The sequence below is a fragment of the Vigna angularis genome, chromosome 5, assembly GCF_016808095.1.
Source record: "Vigna angularis cultivar LongXiaoDou No.4 chromosome 5, ASM1680809v1, whole genome shotgun sequence".
NCBI classification, from domain to species: domain Eukaryota; kingdom Viridiplantae; phylum Streptophyta; class Magnoliopsida; order Fabales; family Fabaceae; genus Vigna; species Vigna angularis.
In genome coordinates, this window is record NC_068974.1 from 11486938 (window position 1) to 11495893 (window position 8956).

Sequence of the window (8956 nt, forward strand, 5' to 3'; positions counted from 1 at the left end):
AAAATAAAGAATATGGCACTGTACCAAAATTCATGATACAACAATCATCATTAAGCAATAGAAAAATAAAAAGGAAAAGTCATTCCTATTACTAGGAAAAGGTCATATCCGAAAGAAAAAGGCCTAACATCTCATCATATAATCGTAATTGTAATTATTAAAATATGTCGGTAAAACCTAAAAAGTAGTTCAAAGTAGAGATAGATGGAGCTTAAATATTTTATTATTAAAATGTAAAGTTTATAATAAAAAATAATAATTATTTAAGTTTTATTTTAAAAAGATTACCATCTTTCTATACTTTATCCATTTCCTTTCTATGACTTCTTTCTAATATTCTGACATATTATTTATCATCTTTTCAAATATTAGAGTCCAAATATATATTTTGGCGTAGAGTAAAGTAATGTTATTTAATCAAATTTTTCATTTGAGCAAATTGATCTTTACTTCTTTTCTAAAGTCAATTTTTGGATGTTTTGCATGCATTAAGATAGGGTGTTACATGTGACTCTTTTAGGATTAAGATGAATTTATATTTGTCTAGGATTATTAAGATATGTTCAAATTATTTTGATATGATTTTTTTATGTACATGTATTATATCTTATGAGAATAAGAGTCCTCACAGCATAGTTCAGTATAAAAACTTGATCTAGGTAAGAAAAGTTAGTTGTTAGATGAACTGGGTGTGGTCATCATATATGATATTATACAATTGATCTATGTTGATAAAATTTTGGATGCTGGATAATCATTGAATTATAAGTATTAGAGAGTTGTTTGATGCATGAAATGTTTTGTAGTTTGGGTTAGTATTGATAAATTAGATATATCAATTGAGTCAAATTTAGTCTAGTTTAAAGTCATTTGAAACTAAATATATAACATTTTTGGCATGAAAAAGGATTAAAAGTGCCTAGTGGAACCAATTTAAGGATTATATATATCTGATGAGTTTTCTGAATCTCTAAACTTGCTAAAGGAGTCATCTTCTTGTTGAGAAAAATTTAAGTTTTTAAAATTCATAGAGCTTAAGTTGCATTACCCGTTAAACGAACTTTTAAATAAAGTTCTCAAGGTTTTGGGTTGTTGGATAAGTAAATCGCTCGTTGAGAAAATTCATTTTATCAATAACTTGATATCTTTGGGAGGTTTGGTGTTTGGGCAAGTCTAGTGTCGTTAAGCGAATATATTTGTTAAGAACAACTAGTACTTGGTCTTTGTGCAAGTTGTTAAGCCAAGATCGTTTAGAGAGTCTAGACTATCTAAAAACTCAAGTTTTAAAGTTTAATATATAACACTTAACGAAATATTGTTTAGTGAAATATAGCGTCTAAGCGAAGTGCATTGTTAAACATTAGCAAGATATACTATGACGTGTCAGTTATAAAAGGTTAAACAATATTTGACAAAAGCACGTCTAAAGAAAGAAGTAGTGAACCTTGTGTAATTCATGAATTGTTGTACTACTTTAAAAATCATGCGTTAAACGCTTATCTTACAAATCATGCTAAAAAACTTTCTTAAACTAAGGACATTAAAGGCATGAACATACTGTAGCTTTGTCTGCTTTGTGTTTTCTCTCTTTATCTATATAGATAATGACAACACCAAGCTTCTCAAAAGCACTACACATGGATCAGAAAGATGTCGTGAAATAGGAAGACATACCTAGAATGTTTTCCTAAAGCTTTATGTCTTGCCATAGCCGTACAACCTCTCACCGCTAAACTAATGCTACTCTTCTCAAGATGTATAAAAGTACAAATCTTCGTATGAGAAGCCACCTACTTCCAAGAAAGTCAACTCTTTCTAAGTAAAGGTCATCTCTCGAAGAAAGTTATATAAGGAGGACTTACATAAGAGAATAGAAGAACTTTTGCTATCATTGAATTATTACGCAGTTAATCTCTCTAAAAGCTTACATCATTTGAGTCTGTTCTTTAAACTAGAAAGAACTTTGCAAGTTCTTAGATCTTATTGTATTGTATTTGTCCTATCTTTGAGAGTTATCAGAATCTGTACTTGTATTCAAAACATTAATTGTGTTTGTATATTCAAAAGTGAATAAAGCACTTATATTTTTTAACTTAGTTGAGTTAAACATTCTAGACAGGTTGTCTAGTGTTGATACCAATGGTTAAACTCCAACAAGTCAGGTTAACTAGGGGAACTATAAGTCGTTGATAATACTTGTATACTAAGAGTGATTTGTACTTATTTGTAATATTTGAAAAAGAGTAGTGAACCCCTTAAGAGATCGTAAGGAAAAATTAGATGTAGCTAAGGTTGAGTGAATCAGTATAAAAATAGTTGTGTTATTACTTTTCTTGTTCAAAATGCTAACTTAAAAAACACAAGTCTAACAACTGCTGCAATATATCTAACACTCGCAATAGTTATTAAATGTTCTTTTTGCGAAAAGTATTTGAAACATTATTTAAACCCTCTCCCCCACCTACCACCCGCACCCTCCCTTTTTAGTGTTTCCTTCTATTTCACGAGTCAAACTTCTTGTTGAGTGAAATTCATCAAATTAAAATCTATAGACCTTAAAGGGGGTTGATCGTTGAGCAAGCCAGGTTAAGCGATGCAACCTCTAGAGGTTTCTCGTTGGACAAATGTGATCTCGTGTTGGGCGAGCCCTTTATTTTTACAACTTTGGACGAGCATATGAGCTTGCTAAGAAAATATTTGTTTTAGAAGTTTTAAAACAATATTAACATATTATTAATTTATTTAATGATTGAGTACTATGTATGATTGAAAACATGTGATGATTTTGATTTTGATTGAAAATGAATTGAGATAAAAATTTACACATGAATAAGATCAGTATTTTATGTTAAGATGTATTATCTGGTATGATGTGAACATAATTATTTGTAAGGATGAAATACTGTTAAGAGATCATAGGTTGTGTACTAAATTAGGATTTGAAAAAAGGTTATATTAACTCTACAAATATCAAATTCACAAAAAAAGAAGATATTAAGTGATGGAAGTTATAGGACGTTTTCTAATAGCCATATATAGTACATTAGTAATTTAATTCTCTTTACTATATTAATTTTCTTTCATTGGGTGAACATTACATCATTTGGTATTCAGTTATTTTTGTTTCTCCTCAACAGACTTAGCTTAGATTGAGTAATCCTAGTTAACTCATAACTCTGCAATTTGGGAGGGAATCACAAAAACGAGGAATTTTATTTAGCCCTTGTAACAAAGATATGGCTCACACAACAAAGAAAAGTAAAACTTGGTATTTCTTTTAAAAGATCAAAATCCATAACTGCCTATATATGTCCAATATAACTACTTTTGTTTACAGTAAAAGAATGTTCAATGATGAACCTTGTTGAAAATGCACACCCAATTATTGACCCTCAGCAAGTGTAACCGAATCGTATAAAGTAATAATAAATGGTAAGACCAAGTATCGTTTCCCAAAGGACTCACTGTCTAAAGATTTATGTGATTTGTTGATTAAATTAGACTTGTGAACAAATTCTTGTAGGTTTAAATGCAAATACCGAAAAGTAAATATGAATGCATGTATTGATCAATTGGATGAAAAGAAGCAAAAGTGATTGATGTAAATTATGGAATGATGATGTTGTTGGGGTTTTCAATTCATCCTATCCACTCTCGTGTATTCAAGAATTCATATTTCTTCATTAATGTTAATGCCACTTTCTAATTTACCTTAAACCCGATGTCTCGGTGAAGAAAGCCTACTCCTAATAACTAGTTTACAATGTCTTGTCTCCCTAGCAATTATTCATGCATTACATTCGCATAGAAGCTTAAAGGCAACCAATCCTCCTATCCCTATGTCTAGGCAATATTACTCTTGGGAGAATTTCTTCAGTTTGAGATTTACTCATATGTGTCCATACAAATTTTTGTCTATAGGCAGCGGTTCCCGAACCGAGGCATATCCAGGCGAGGCAAAAAGTCAACTACTTTTTGCCTCGGGTGCAAACCGAGGCATAAAGTATTTGACCTCGATTCAGCCTTAACTAAAGCAATAGAGTTTTTGATTTTTTAAAATTTTTTTTTCGTAGGACTTTATGCCTCGGTTCCCCGTGAACCGAGGCAGTATGTCCCACTCTACTGTCTCGGTTGTAGCTTGAACCGAGGTAGTAGAGTCCTTTAATTTCATCTGTTTCATCATCTTGAAAGCATAGTAAATTTCATCAATAAGTTGTTGATAAGAATACGAAAAAAACGCGAAGGACAAACTTTGGCAAACTAAAATACCTGCATGTTCGAGGTCCAAAGGGTGAGGTTATCACGAAGCAATTGCATGATCAAAGTGCTATCCTTGTATGATTCCTCTCCCAGTGTATCCAATTCAGCAATCGCTTCATCAAAAGCCTAGTGCATATCAAAAGGATAAAGATTCTAGCATTAGTTCGAAATATGCCATCAAAACATAACATCTCACAGTGTGATCGTGGAAGTGAGATTGGAGGCAAGAGACCCACAGGAAGTGAGATTGGAGGCACTCCACCCAACATAAGCGCGTGTTCCTTCGATTCCCTCTCCAACGCTTCCTTCCGCCACCCTCTTTTCGCCACCTCCGCCACCTCCGCCCCCTCCAGTCCCTCGCGTCGCCACGACGTCGTGACTTCCACCATCCCCGAGTGCGACGAGTCCGACGCTTCCACCGTCGACTTTGCCTCCATCCGTTGGGTTATTTTTCACTGGTAGACCCCCGCCGGTCCCCCTTCCCCTACTTTCAACCTCATGAAACCCGCTATGCACCAGATCGCTCCTCAGGAGGGCGTACAGTGGGGTTCCGTTGCGGAGATAGGCAGAGGAGTATCCGATTTTGAATTTGAGAATGGCAGAGTAAAGCCTTGAGAGGGTGAGAGAATACATGAGGTGGAAATGGATCATTTGGACCTTACTCTCGGATTCGGAAAATTACAAGCCATAAACGCAAGTTAGGATAATAAATCGAATAGATATGAATCAAGAAATCAGTAAAAAAAAAAGAAATGGAAAGGGAAAAAAGGGCAAACCTGATGTTGGAGACCTGATGTTGGAACCTGTGGTAATCGCCCTTCATCTTCAGGTAGAAGACCTTAGAATCGCCGTAGGAAGCCGAGGGAATAAGGCGAGAGTTGAGGAGCTTGAGAATACCGTCGTAGATGTTGGAGAGCTCGGACTCGATCTCGGATGACGGTGACGTGATCCTCGTTGCCGCGGCTCTCTTCCTTCTGCTCGATCGAGGAGATGATGCGCCACGAGGCGCGGCGCGCTCCGATCACATTCTTGTAGGCTACAGAGAGGAGATTCCTCTCTTCGACGTTGAGTTCCTCGTTGTCTGCGGCAGCGGACACCTTCTCCAATAAACTAACCAGCAGCGAAGTGGAGAGCAATGCGCCAAAGATATGGAGGCAGCGGCAGAGGGAGGAGGCGGGGAGGGAGCAGAAACGCAGAAACGTCGTTGGAGGCTGTGAGATACACAACCCTCACCGCGACAAAAATGAAGGCACCGTGGTCATTGGAGGCAGCGGTGGGAGCAACGATGGAGAGAGCACCGACGTCATTGGAGGCAGCGAGATGCACCACCCTCAGCGCGATTAAATGGAGGCACCGTCTGAAGTTCTTGGAGGCAGCAAAGGAGGAAGTAGCATAGTTGTGGAGGCAGCAACGTAGGGGAAACACGCGAAGAAGGAAAACAATGGCATATGTTTTTACTGCCCTAGACCAGGTGTACTAACTTGGTTCCCAAAAACCCGAGGCAATATCCAGCCTATTGCCTCGGTTGTGCTGCCACCCGCTGCCTAATCCCTTAAAAAAAATTTATTAAAAAAGCATACGCCTCGGTTAGGGGGAAACCGAGGCAGTATGGGAATATCACAGAGTTATATGCTTCGGTTCACTTAGATACCGAGGCAGTTACTGCTTTAGGCACCAGTTAGTGGAGAACTGAGGCGTATACCTTGGCTTTTATTACAAAACTGCCACTATCTTTTTATACGCTTCGGTTTTTACGAAACCGAAGCGTATATGGCGCGTTAGAAACTCCTTTTTATACTAGTGAAATAACATCAATGATCATGCAATTGAATGAGTTAAACAAAGCATGCATAGAGTATAGAAGAAAAACCCTAACAATCAATGAAAGAAAGCATATAGATTAAAGAACCAATTCAATACATGAGAGTTTCAAAGGATTACATTGATTCCCCAACAACAATGAAAGTTTTGTTCACCATAATCATGGTGACACTAGATGAAAAATAATGAAAGAATGAAAGATAGAACCCTAGAATTTGAAGAGTGGAGCTTGAGCATCCAAAATCCTCCTCCAAGGGGTGAAGAAAGTGTGTTTTTGCTTCGTTTTGGCCAAAGATACTAAACCTAATTCGGCTGAAACCTTATACAGCCTTCAAAAAATTGCAGATAAGTGGCCCAAGGCCCAATAAAATGGCGCTCAGCGGTAAGTGCGGTTATTCTATTTGACGCTCAGCTGTAGTTTTGCCCCTTAGCGGTGACTGCGGGACTTCAAAGTACCGCTCAGCAGTAAAAGTGGCGTTGAGCGATACTTCCGACTCTTCTTTTATGCACTTTTTCTTCCTTTTCTGAGTCCAACTTCTGGCTACTTCCCTTCTTTCATTCAATTCATCTTAAAACCTGCAAAAACAAGGAAAACCAAGCATAAAACCCATCCAACTCTCTTATTTCCAAAACATAAACAAAAGCATGATTACAAGCTAGTTTCTAAGTCATAAAGGTTGTTTTTGATGTCAAAATTAAGTATAAAAATAATAGTTTTTCAATTGTTATCACAATCCCAAACTTAGAACTTTGTTTGTCCTCAAGCAAACAAGATGTAACTTAATCTTCCACCAATCCATACAATGCTTCACCACATTCAAAACTCCTTCTTTCAAGATAAGTAATTACTCAAATCAGCTCAACACAAAGAATTCAGTCAAGATGCACACATGCTTTAGTGTTCACATAATCACATAATATCCAACAAATGCTATTCTCATGAATGATCAATCAACTAAGCATAGATGTACACATGTGCTCATGGAATCCTTCCTCACCAGATAAAGTGTTTCACTCAAACACACAAGTTTATAAGAGGTCACTCCTTCACTCTACTATCACAATGTCACATGAATTAACTTTTCTTTTCATTTAACTACAATCAAATACATTCACAAGCAAATACCATCACAAGGACTTTTCTATGGCTTATAATGTGGCTGGGCTAACAAGAAAATTGGTTTTTCTAGATCACAAAATCCTTGAGTTAAGTGAATCATCTAAACACAACCATTCTTCCTTCTTCCCAACTTTCTCTTGCATTGAGCCTTTCTTTTTCTTTCTTCTCTTTTCCTTTTTATTTTAATTTTCACATGCTTAGCTCAATGCTTTTCAAATTCCCCTTTTTAAACCACCCAACAACCCCAAACTTGAACATTTATCAATAACACAAGATATCTTCAACTTAACTCAAGGTAAAGTTTTTCAAAAAGGGTTTTCTATCATGTTCAAAGTTAAGGGTTCAAAGGATAGAACACATTATGCTCTCTTTTATTGGGCTAAAATCATTTGGCTAATAAAGGGTAACAACAGATGGCCTTGATCATATGACACATACAAGCAAGTGATTCAATCATAGAAACCTGGGCAAAGTCATTCATGCTTTCAATGTAATAGCATTCATTCACAAAAACTCTAGAGTTCAAGACCTCACACATAGGCTCATTCAACATTCCACATACACATCCTGCTTAGCATCATAATCACAATCACAACATCATGCATTTGTTCACATAGCTCATGAACAACCACCTGTATATCAACATATAATGTGCACAATCTCAACATCAATTAATGTCTAAGCATCATCAAGCAATACTCATCATGCATAAATCACAAGCAAACAATCATAGCAAATAAAGTTTCATACTGAGTACATCAAACCTATTCTAATAACAGAAGCAAATAAGTTCAACAGTACAAAACAAAAGATAAAAAATCCTGCTCTAGAGGTGATAGCATCCATCAGTAGATGCTATCTCAACTCCTCATCAACCCATGTTGTCATCTGAATCTTCCTCCTCTTCATCATCCTCAGCATCTTCAAAAACATCCTCATTATCCATAGCTGAAGCTTCAGCTGCTCCAGCTCTACTACCTTGGGCTTGCTCCTCTGGCCATGCCACTACATTATGAAACTCATCCATGGTCCACCTATGTGCTGGGGGCGTATCATACATCCCAATAATCATCTCTATTGTGGCCACCTGTCCTCTGTGGATGAACTGCATCCTAGCATCTATAAAAGACATATACATATCCCTCATCTGAAATGGTTGTGCATCCTGAGGCTCTACAGATGCCTGACCCTATGGTGGTCCTCTCCCTCTGCATCTGAAATGGTTTAGAAACCACGACTTCCCATTCAGTAAAGCTTTCCTCCGGAAAAGAATTCAACCATAACTTAGCATTGCCTCCCAATGAGAAAGGAAACAAACTAAGCTTTATTGCTTCATCCGGCACACCATTGATCTTTACAGTGTTGCAAATCTCGTTGAATGTGGTGAGATGCTCATATGGATTTTCATGTGATAGCCCATTAAATTGGTTGCTCTGGACCAATTGTATCAACGTCGGTTTCACCTCCATGTTTGCAGCATTGACCCTCAGCCTAGCAATGCTATTAAAGTAATGAGGGCCAACAACAGTGGTGTAATCTGCCGGAGTACGTCTAACATTGTTCTCTTCAGCCATCTCTTCAATGCTCTGGTTAGATCTTTGTGGTGAGGGTTGTAGAAGTGTTTCCGGCGAAGGAAATAATTCTCTAGAAGTTCGGATCCTCCTTCTCCTCCTACTTTCGTCCAATCCTTCAAGAAGAGGTTCCAAGTTTTCTTGCTCCTAGTCCTAATGGTATCCTGCATACACAAGAACACAA